General features: G+C 41.1%; 1 pseudogene; it reads left to right on the top strand.

Moving 5' to 3' along the window:
* Positions 1-1,294: 1,294 nt before the first annotated feature.
* Positions 1,295-11,768, top strand: LOC134635547 (G2/M phase-specific E3 ubiquitin-protein ligase-like; annotated as a pseudogene).
* The last annotated feature ends 251 nt before the right edge of the window (positions 11,769-12,019 follow it).

The following is a 12,019-nucleotide window of genomic DNA, read 5'->3' on the forward strand; positions in this document are numbered from 1 at the left end:
TCATCCCTGTTGCTGTTAGCAAACTAATTCCATTAGTAGAAATATATCTAGCTTATAATTAAAATTGTGGGGGGAAAAAAAAACAACAGCAAGTTTATTAACAAAAACATTCCTGCTCTGAACTGGAAGAAAAAACCCTGAGTAGAAGCTCACATCAAGACAATAGCTCCTCGGTTCACAGTAGCATCGCTCAGCTAGCATGCTAACAGCACATTTGAGGTACTCACCCCCTCCCTTGCTGTGCTGAATCATAGCATAAGCGAATCACTCAGGACTCATTAACCCCCTTCCTCCTGGCTCACAGCTCAAACGAGTTGAACGAATCACTGAATCACTCACCCCCTCGCTGTGCTGAATCATAGCGTAAGGCATAGGTGTCAAACTCTGGGCCTAATTACATTTGGCCCGCGAAGCCATACCAAATTACTATTAGAGCTGGCCTACTGGTATTATACAGCTAATATATATATTGTTTAGTATTAAGCTTTGCTTGTTCCATATTCAGTTTTTCAGCAAAACTTGTTTGAGTCCATAAGAAAAGATTCATTCTTATATCTGGAGGAAGATTTTTTTTTTTTTTTCAATAAATATTAATGTTAGCCTGCGACTTTGTTCCAGTTTTGAATTTTGGCCCACTGTGTATTTGAGTTTGACACCCCTGGCGTAAGGCGAATCACTCACCCCCTCCCTTCTGGCTCACAGCTCAAACGAGTTGAACGACTCACTGACTCACCCCCTCCCTTCCTGTTACGAATCACGACTCACCCCCTCCCTCCTGGCTCACAGCTTCTTCTTCTTGGTTGGCAACCAATGTTAAGGCACTTTATCGCCCCCTGGCTCACAGCTCAGTCGACATTTAGATGAGAAGATATATATTTGACACATTTAAGGAAAATACAAATAAAATAAAAATTAATAAATGTTCCCTTTAGAATTTTTTTTGTTCTTTTTTGCTCTAAAGAAAATAGTTGTTTTCTTTTACAATCACTCATCTTAGCAGTAGGATTTACATTAAAAGATAAATTAAGTTTGAGTGAAAATATACATTTTTGCACTCTCTGGTCAAGTGACTCAAATGACTCAAGAAACCCGATTCACTTTGGTGAGTGACTCATTAAAACTCGATTCAGTAAAAAGAATCGAATTTACCATCACTAGTTGCAAGTACCAGTGTGGACGGACTGGATAGTCACTTAACATCCCTCTTTCCCTCACGTCAACGTAGCAGCTTGCCCATGCCAGCGACATCTACAGTCAGAGAATGTGCACCTGCACCACGTTATCAAACTCGGCAATGCTTCGGCAGCTGGACATCAGGCACCAGAAGAAAAAGGTAGTTACAAAGTTTAATGAGTTTGTATTCACTTGCCTGAAATGGGGCCATATGTAATAGTCTGATATTTAAGAATATACTGAGGGCCAGATTTACTAAATGGGGAGAAATAGCACAGCTCATAGGTGTAGTTAGCTTTACGGGTGCGCTATTTTCTAAACCACTGAGTTCATTTTGTATCAAGCCTTAGTAAATCGGTTTGCAGACTTGCTTTACCCCATCTACCCATTCCATATTTTGTACATTAAGAAACGAACTTCCAGAAATGCATATGTCACAGGGTCAGTTGAAAAAAATTCCCGCAAAAGTTACCGTGTCTTGCACGCAATATTGTCACTGCGTTGTCTTTTAAAATACCAACAGTATTTTATTTCGCTTTTTTTTTTTTTTTTTTTTTTTTTTTTTTTTTTTTTTTTTTTTTTACGCGCTGTCGCAAAGCGTTTGTAAGTCTGGCTCCTATGTACTGCAATACCTTAGTGTAACATATTCCTATAATGGCAAAGTTTCCAGTATTTTAATTTAATTAATATAAATTAATTAAATTTAATAACAGACTGCCACTCATTATCACCCTACCAAGGCAGATACTATACTTATATAGAATACAATACAGTATATAAAATTAACCCTTATGTTTGCCTAACTAAAACAATTTTGTCTATGAAAGCATTCTGTGTAGGGGTTTGGATAGTGTTCTGCTGTCTGCATCTCAGTATTATTAGTTATCACTTGCTGTTGTTTATGGTATCTAATAGCTCTGAAATATAAATATAACTATGGCCCAGCAGCATGACCATTTCAACAAAGATGTTATACTACTTCCAGCTCCATCATGGGCAGTAGTGTGCAAACAAGGTTCAAAATTATGGTTACACAAACATGGGCACATCCTCAGTGCTTTTGAATTCCAGAAGACCTGGGACAACCAAACTGTCGTGAAACACATCAAGGAAAGCTTTGGTGAACGCATTCCAGAGGATGTCAGGTAAAATACTATTGTTTATTGTTACTGTGTGTATTCATGTAATGACTTGTACTTAAAGATAATATACCAAAGTAAAGAAGTTTAAAATATTATTCATCATTATAAAAACATATGGACTATACCAGTAGAATTTAAAAGTCATAAAAGCATACACAGAAACAGAACAGTATATAATAAATATTTAACTAATATGTAAAATATTTAACTAATTAGCAATTGCTGTTGTCCCTATTTATTTTTTATAGCCTCGAGTTTCTAATGGCTTGTGGAAATAAGCTGGTGTCTCCAAAGCTCCAAGATGGTCAGGAGCTGAATGGGATGCTGATCCAAAGGTTTTTAAAACCAAAGCCCTCATTCTTTCACGGTTTTTTCAGTGCACTCTCCGAACACTTAGATGGCACACTTGTTCTTGGAGGCGACCTCAACCTTGGACTAAATGAAGAAATGGATAGGCTCAATACAGCAGGAACTCAGCGTAATTGGCAGTCCATAAATATAATCAAACAGTATATGAGCGACTTTGGTCTTTGCGATGCATGGCGCTCCCTTCACCCCACCAGTAAGGAATATACTTTTTTCTCACATGTCCATCACTCCTACTCTCGTCTGGATTATTTTTTGGTCAGCAGCTCACTGCTGAGGGACATTTCAGACACTGAGATTCACCCTATAGCTGTCAGCGATCATGCTCCTGTATCTTTAACACTAATGCACAAGAATAATACTACGCCTAGTAAAAACTGGAGATTTAATACATCACTGCTTAAAGATGAAGACTTTATTAAATATTTTAAAAAAGAGTGGACTTCATATTTAGACTTTAATGACACTCCCGGAACATCAGCTTCTGTTCTATGGGAAGCAGGGAAAGCTGTGATGAGAGGTAAAATAATTTCTTTCTCATCACATAAAAAGAAAAAAGAAAAAAATATCCAGGAATTAGAAAAAACCATCAAATCACTAGAAGAAGCCTATGCGTCCGACCAAGATCAGGAAACATTGAACAAAATACGCAAAACAAAACTAGAATTAAATGAGATAATTGATAAAAAAAACAAAATTCTTAGTACAAAGACTACGCTTACAAAATTATGAACATGGTAATAAATCCGGTCAATTTCTAGCAAACCAGCTAAAAATAAATAAAGAAAAAACAACTCTATGTGCTGTTCAAGACTCATCTGGGAATACAGTATATGACCCGAAACAAATAAACAACATCTTCAGGGATTTCTATAAAACGTTGTATTCACCACAAATAAACCCATCTAAAAAGGAAATTGATCAGTTTTTAGACAACATAACTCTCCCAAAATTATTAGACTCTCAAGCAATGGCATTGGATTCGCCACTGACACCAGGTGAACTCCAGGAAGCCCTGATAAGTATGCCCAATAATAAGGCTCCAGGTCCAGACGGCTTTCCTGCAGAATTCTACAAAGAATTCTGGACGATTTTAGCCCCAATTTTTTACAGAACGCTGTTGGAAATCAAAGAAAATGGCAGACTCCCATCAAATATGAATTCTGCAAACATTAATCTCCTGCTAAAACCAGGCAAAGACCCTGTATATCCCTCAAGCTATCGTCCAATATCCCTTATAAATGTAGACCTTAAAATAATCTGCAAAGCTCTCTCGAAGAGACTAGAGAAAATAACCCCCCTCTTAATTCATCCTGACCAAACTGGTTTCATAAAAGGTAGGCACTCATCAACAAATACACGTAGATTACTTAATTTGATAGACTACTCATACAGTAAAAACCTTGAAACTACAATATTTTCTTTAGATGCAGAAAAAGCGTTTGACAGAGTTAACTGGAAATTTCTATTTGCAACTTTACACAAATTTGGTTTTGGATCTTCTTTCATCAGCTGGTTAAAAATATTATATAATTCCCCAACAGCTTGTGTCAGAACAAATGACCAGACATCCTCCAGCTTCTGTCTCCTGAGGGGCACCAGGCAGGGATGCCCACTCTCCCCTTCACTGTTTGCAATTTTTATGGAACCACTAGCAGCAGCAATTAGACAGAATTCAGTAATTAAGGGCATAAAATGCAAGAACGTGGAACATAAAATCAGCCTTTATGCGGATGATGTGCTACTCTTTCTCCAAAATTCACAAACCAATATCTCTGGGGTGATTGAATTGATAAACTCTTTTGCAAGAATATCAGATTACTCAATTAACTGGTCAAAATCTACAGTCCTTCCGATTAATTGCTCCTTCCATAATTCCTCTTCTACTCCACTGCAATCGGGAAATATAAAATATTTAGGTATTAATGTTTCTCCCAAGCTTGCAGATCTAACTAAATTAAACTATATCCCACTTTTAAAGAAAGTAGAAGGCGATCTGGCTAGGTGGAAATGTCTACCCATATCACTCATGGGAAGGGTTGCCGCTATAAAAATGATGGTCTTACCAAAAATAAATTATTTATTCTCAATGATCCCAACTAAACCGCCACAAGATTGGTTCAGATCTCTAGATTCATATATGTCCAAATTCCTTTGGAAAAATAAGCCCCCACGTATAAGCTTAAAAACACTACAAAAGACCAAGGATAAAGGAGGATTAGAACTACCTAACTTTCAGCACTACTTCTTAGCCAACAGGCTCCAATTTATCTCAGGATGGCTAAAACATACCCTCTTAGATGAACCTTGGCTAGATGTAGAACAAGCACTTTGCAATAATCTAGAGATTTCAGATCTACCATTTATCAGCTCAAACATTCAACGACATGAATGCTTCAAAAGCGTCAACATTAGCTCTTCTCTGACAGCATGGTGGGAGTTTCTGAAGTTGACAGAGTCTTCATTAATCCCATGCAAACGTACACCTATCTGGAACAACCCTGACATATTACAAAACAATAATATGATAAACTTTTCAGATTGGAGTGGTAAAGGAATCAAATATTTAGAACATATACTAGAAGGAACAGAATTTATTTCATTTGACAGACTAGTTACACAATATGGGATCAACAAGAAAAGATTTTTAGAATATCAACAAATTAAATCCATAGTAAAAAAGAAATTTAAACCGGGTCAAGTTGAACTACAAACACCACCAAGTGTGGTTCAATTTCTTACTCTTAAAACCCCCAAATTACTATCCAAAATATACAGAATGCTTTCTAAAATAGATGAATCAATATCACTTCCTATTGCAAAATGGGAAGCGGATTTATCAGTTAACTTAGACCAAAACTTCTGGTCTCAGATTTGCTTAAAAACCTTTCATCTAATTAGAAATCCCAGTCTTCAATTAATTCAATACAAAATACTACATAGAGTGCACTATACAGGTCATCGGATGTTCAAGATGGGCTTTACGTCTACCAACAACTGCTCACACTGCCAAACCAATTCACTGGACAATTATATCCACGCTCTTTGGTTCTGTCCACCAGTTCAGAAGTTTTGGCGTGAGATATGTGAAGACTTATCGAAGTGTCTGAAATGTAACATTCCAACTTCTCCTTTAGTGTGTTTGTTGGGCAGCTTAGATAATGTCACTTCAGAAAAGAATATAGCCCACATGGTTTTCACTGCCCTATGCATAGCCAAGAAAACAGTCCTCATGAACTGGAAAAATAAAAATAATCTTAATTCTAACCAGTATAGAAATTATCTATTAGATTACATTAGTCTTGATACAGCCTCTGCCACCACATCAGATCAATTGCTCTGGGCTCCTTTGATCAGCTCCATCACCTAGTGGGGGTGGGGGGTCATAGTTTGGTCCCACCTTTACTGTTGTGATTGGTGTGGGGGTAGGGACAGGCTTAGGGCGTCGGGGGGTTCCCCAGGAGCATCTTCCTTGGGGGGCTCAACCCGGGGTAGCGGTCATGGCCAATTAAGGGCTCTGTTGGCTCTTAGGTGACGGTTTCCTCATGGCTGCGTGCAGCGGGGCTAGGGGAGGGTCTGTGCTGACGGACGTGGGTTACTGACCTGGTAGCCTGGCTGCCCCTGGGTGGGTCCGGGACGGGCGTGAGGTTCTGGGGGCGCTCCGTCTCTGGGCTGGGGCCCTGGCCGGGCCTCGGGGGCTCGGGTCCTGGTTGGTGTGTTGCTGGGGTTGTGGGCGGGTGGGTATATGGGGGCCCAGTCCTGGCGCAGGGCGCCGCCAGTGCATCGAGCCACCTGGGGGACTCTTCAACTGGTGGGGGAGGTTGTCACATCTTGCAGGAGCTTTCCTCTCCTCAGGAATTCTCTCTGCAGGAGGGGGAGATATAGGAGAGGTGGAGGAAGATCTCAGCCTGGGCGTCTATTGTCTTGTGTAGTCTGGAAGATGAGTGGATGATGGGGTGGGTGCAGTTTTCTCTGTAGTGGGGTCGGGTGGGCTGTCCCGGGCTCTGTGGGGCCGGGCGGCGCTGCTGCACTGGGCCCTGATCCGGATGGGCCTGGGCCCCCTTTCCCTGGCGGGTTGCAGAGCATGGGGGTGCCTACTGGGGTCAGCGGGGGAGCTGGCCCCAGGGAGGGGTCACTTGCCCCTCCCTTTCTTCCCTCCCCATCTCCAGCTGCCTCCCTCTTCCCGCTCCACCACAATCACCCACACATGCAGGGCCTTGGGGTAGGGTTGTGTCACCAGGGTGCAGAGGAGGCATCCCCCCCCTCTGTCCCCTTCTGGCTGCCTCTGCCTCAATTTTATCTCACAACTTAGACATTCACATTACTCACACTCTCATAACACATACATATAGGATCTTGGGGGTGGGCTCACAACACGGACTCCAAATTACCATCAGGGTGTACACCTCACCCCTGGCGTCGTTGCCCACCTCTCAATTTTAAATACACGTAGACATTGAGGGCTATCAGGAGGGGCTATGCGCTTACCTGCTGCTCTCTGGCAGGTAGCTCCATGCCCTCCTGGGTTTTAATTGCACCTTAGAACACATATACATCAACACTACATATGAGCGGGTAGAGGGAGGTTTGGAGTCTTCTCACACCCCCGGTCTCTGCGGCCTGCTGGAGCGGTGGGGCTAGGAGGAGGAGTTGGCCGTCCGACTGGGGTCTGGGGTGTGGGGCCTCCCTGCTGCTGCGGAGTCGGGGCAGTCTGCTTCTCCCCACTGCAGGGAAAAGGGTAACACCACTGGGTCTGGGTGCAGTTTCCCCCTCCAGGGGCAAGGGTACCTAGACCCGGTTCTTAGAGTACGCTTGGGGAGTGTGATTGTGTGTACAGCGTATCTTTATGTCTGTCTCCACGTTGGTTGAGTGTGGAGTAATTGCCTATGAGAGCATGAGGGTGGGAATGGATGTTTGTATTTGAGTGTGCCTGTATGTCTGTGTCTATATGTCAGGTTGGGTATCAGACACCACCTCTCTGGGGACATCTCAGGCCCTCCAAGGTTTGGAGGCCTATCTCCCCCCACCACTTCCCCTGCCGGTGGCGGACGCCCTCAGACATCGATGCGTTGGTGGTTCTTTGTGTCCGGGGGTGGGCGTCCGGGTACACACCGGCTCACTCCTTGGTGGCTGCTTATCGGGGCCTGGAACCTGGGGCTCGCTCGGGCCACTTCGGGGGTGGGGTGCCCTCGGCCTCTCGGCCTGGGGCTCGGTCACTCAGGCACAGCTGGCTGCCGGCGGAGCTCACGGGCACGTCACTGCAACCCCCCCTGGCTTCTGCTCCGCGGCTGCTGAGTGATCCCTCATCTGGGACTCTCCTCAGCTCTTTCTGGGACAGTGGCGCGGCTGCCCCTCTGTTGGTCTTCCTTGGTCTCTTGTGTTCTGGGGGCCTCTGGATGTCTGGAGTTTTGATCTCCTCCATACCTGCTTCATGCCCTGGAGGATGGGACTGTGGCCCCCCACACCCTCTAGCAGATCATTACATTAAGGAACCTTTTAAATACAAGCGCGCTCATGCTCACAGGTGTACACACAGGTGATCACACACACAAACTACACCCTTTTTGGCTCCTACCTTAAAGCACACTGTGCGCTGTCGATCTTACGTGCTGCACAATAATGTTTAATATTAAGTATGTAGTGTTATATTCCCATATATCATTGTGATGTTGTTTATTCTATTACTCTCGTTTTCTTCTGCTTGTTTTCTTTTTTCTTTCGCAACAGGTGATCCAGGTGATCGATATATGTATTTTTTGTCTGCTTATTTTGTTGGTTTTTGTTTTTTGCCCTTTATCCCCGTCCCTCTTCTCCGCTGTTTTTTTTTTTTTGTTTGTTTGTTTTGTTTTTTCCCCCCTCTTTCTTTCTCCCTTTTCTTTTCCCCTGTCCCGTATCTAGCAAGTAAAAAAATAAAATAAAATAAAATAAACAATAAAAGGTAAATCAAATGGACCATTACGGCAAGGCTGGGATGGTCCATTTGGTAAAGTAAATCCGTTGGGCATCTTTCTTCGCCTTTAGACAATAATTCTGATGGCAAAAGAACCAAACGGGACAGGTTTAAAAAAATAAATAAATAAATAAAAAAAAAAAAAATAATAAAACCAAAGCCCTCTATGTAAGGCCATCAAGGACACTTTTAGTAAGTTCCTAAAAGAATGAAAAGTAATCATGATTTGGGAAAAAACATGTCAACAATTGGGCTTCTAGCAAAATAGAATATATTTATTTAAAACAAGTGTTTGGGAGCAATTAATATGGATATTTCTTATTTTAATCTTTTTAAGATAAGCTATAATTACTTGCTTTTGATATGTTTTTGGTCTTTCTCTGTTGAAGAGTGAATCAGATGAAGACAAAGATCCTTCCCACATCAGCTCCAAATCAGCATTAAGCAGTTGTGCAACTGATAAGGACAGTGACAATGATTGTTTTGAAGTTGATAGTTCAAAAATCCAACAAGACATGAGCAGCCAAGTCACTACAAGGTTAAGAAGTCATGTTAAAGGTGATAACCCTGGCACTAGCAGTGATGAAGAAGATGATACTGGGACCAACTGTATTGGAAGGAGTGTTGGTAAAAGGCGACGAGCAAAGCAAGGAAGTGATGGGAACAGCATTTGTGATGAAGGCTACATGGCAAGAAGTGATGACAAACCTAGCACAAGCAGTCACAGCAGAGATTTCAATGCAAGAAGTGAAGACATCCCTGCCATGAGTGTTAATGATAAAGATTATTCTTCATATTTAACTCTCGTGGCATTGCTTTCTGGCGATTCTTCAGATGATGAGGATTTAAATCAAGCTATAATTGCGAGCTTGGAGAATCAGATGTGAGTAACAAACATACAGAATTTGAGTTTGAGACATAATTATAGCTTTCCAGAATTGTCAAATCAATATAAAACTTTTAAGCTTTAAATCTCTGTGATCAGTGTGACGCATATTCTCGAATTCTGTAACATGACTACATGGCTGCTATATTTTATTTTCTGTTTTTTCTTTTTTTAGTGCAGAAAAAGTCCCTGTTCAAGAGATACTGCTGGAACTATCAAGCAAAATTGGCACAAAACAGCAGTGCAAATTTAATATAAATCGCTCTGCTGTGTGGGAGGGAGCCTTGTGTGGTTTTCAAAGGCTATCTTATGATCCCAACTTGATGATCTGTGTGAAATTCTTAGATGATATGGGGGAAAATGAGGAAGGGGTTGATTTAGGCGGGCCAAGGAGGGAATTCTTGAGACTACTGATGGACACCATTGCCAGGTCAGCCATGTTTGAGGGGAAAGAAAACTGCAAGAACTTGGCTCTTGACAGTACTGGCAATTACCTATTTTTCTAAGATTAATAGTGGGAACTGTTTAACTGATTTTTACAGGCAACATTACTGACAATTTTGCTTTTCCTTTTATTCTGTTGCTTTGCAGCTCTCAGAGGGGACTGGTACTACATCTCTGGCCGAGCCATTGCAGTGAGCTTGGTACATGGTGGTCCACCACCTAACTTTCTGTCACCAACAGTATTTTCTCTTCTGGTTGGAAATTCAGCAAATCCAGCCCTGGAAGACATAGCTGACCTGGAACTCTTCTAAAAAGTCAAAAAGGTCTCTATATGTTTATTTTATAAATCTTATAGTGAATTTGAAATTGTTTGTGTTCCAGTTTTCTTTTGCAGGGAATATTTATCTGGATCAGTCTGGCCATTGCTGAATGCCAAGTTTTTTATATGTTGCTGCTGTATTAAACTAAGACTCAGCAGAAAAGGGTAGACGAAAGAGTATATTTTCTTTTCTTTTTTTTTAAGCACATTGTAAACATATTTAAAAAAAAATGTGTGTAGTCATTTAACTTCCAATGTACGCTTGGGCATATTGTGATTGTGTAGACCACTAGTGGCTGGGTTCCTTCTAATAGGTTATAAGACTACTAAGTAACTTCCATAACAAGCCCTTCCTCTGCTCTTTGTGATGCTAGATATCTCAAAGTACAACCCTTGAGGACCTTGAAAAGTCAAAAGAACCTCTGCTTGATTACTTGGCCAATGCAGGATGCCTGAGGCCTATGCGTTCACTAAGAGACAGGGATCTGCTGGTACATGATATTGTCATGTTTCAGGTCATCCACAGGGTTCAAGGTCCATTTCAAAGGTATTTGGGTATTCTGTGTTTTTCAGATTAATTAAAATGGTGATAAAAATCTTACCTATTAATCAACATGGCCAGTTAATAACCTAGTACAATTGATTGCGCCAAATTGATAATATACAATTAACTTAGAAGCATGAAATTGCAGAATTATTGAATAAAATTTCTTTGTGCTGTTTAACCAGATTTTGTGAAGGTCTGAAAACTCTTGGGGATCTCGAGAAAATGAGGCATCCAGACAACTTTCGCCCTCTTTTCTGCTATGAGCCACATATGCTGACTGCTGACCAGGTGGATGATCTTTTCAACATTCATCTATCTCCAGAAGGAAGCAACACAAGAGCTGTTGAGGAGATGGTTGTTACCTTCTGGAGAGACTATCTCCAAGATGCAGAAGGTAATTGTCACTTTAGTGCACAATAAATAGATGTAACGATTTATAGGTTAGCATTTCTGAAATCTTTATTTTAAATAACATACTCATATAACAATAACACCACATTACCCTCTTGGTTGTAGTAACATTTTTACATAGTTCTTTGAGACTATTGAAAGATGAAAAGCATGCTCTATAGTCATTGCAATAACTGTCATTAAGATTCTTGCTTTAGATTAATACTCACTGTAAATTTATGTTGGCCAAATGAAATAACCTTTTAACACTTTTTTCCTTTTGTTTTGCAGAAGAAGAAGGACCTTCCAAATTACAGAAGATATTGGCCTTTGCAACTGGAGCAACTGCGGTGCCACCTATTGGCTTTTCCCCAGCACCCTCAATTGAGTTCATTCATAGAGGAGACGATGACTTCTCTTCTACACCAATTTTCCCTCTTGCCAACACGTGTGTTAACTGCATTAGGCTGCCACTGCATGTCTCATACCAGCTGTTCAAGGAGAAGTTTGATTTTGCATTAGGTAACACTTACGGCTTTGGCAGGGTATGAACTCATTATGCTGGAGGAGTTTGCGTGTTTCTCTTTTGTATTGGTCTCTCTACTGATTCAAAGGGAGTATTGAGTATTAACTTGTTAAGGTTTTAATATTTCCAAATTTACCTGCCTCAGTCAAATTGATGTTTTAAGACATCAATTTAACAAGAAGTGATTGTTCTTCAGGATTCATACAGGTAGATACCAATTGTTTAACAGCACTTCAGAAGTTTATTTAGATTGTTGAGTTTGAATATACAAAATTT

The sequence above is a fragment of the Pelmatolapia mariae genome, linkage group LG10_11 (genome assembly GCF_036321145.2).
Source record: "Pelmatolapia mariae isolate MD_Pm_ZW linkage group LG10_11, Pm_UMD_F_2, whole genome shotgun sequence".
NCBI lineage: Eukaryota > Metazoa > Chordata > Actinopteri > Cichliformes > Cichlidae > Pelmatolapia > Pelmatolapia mariae.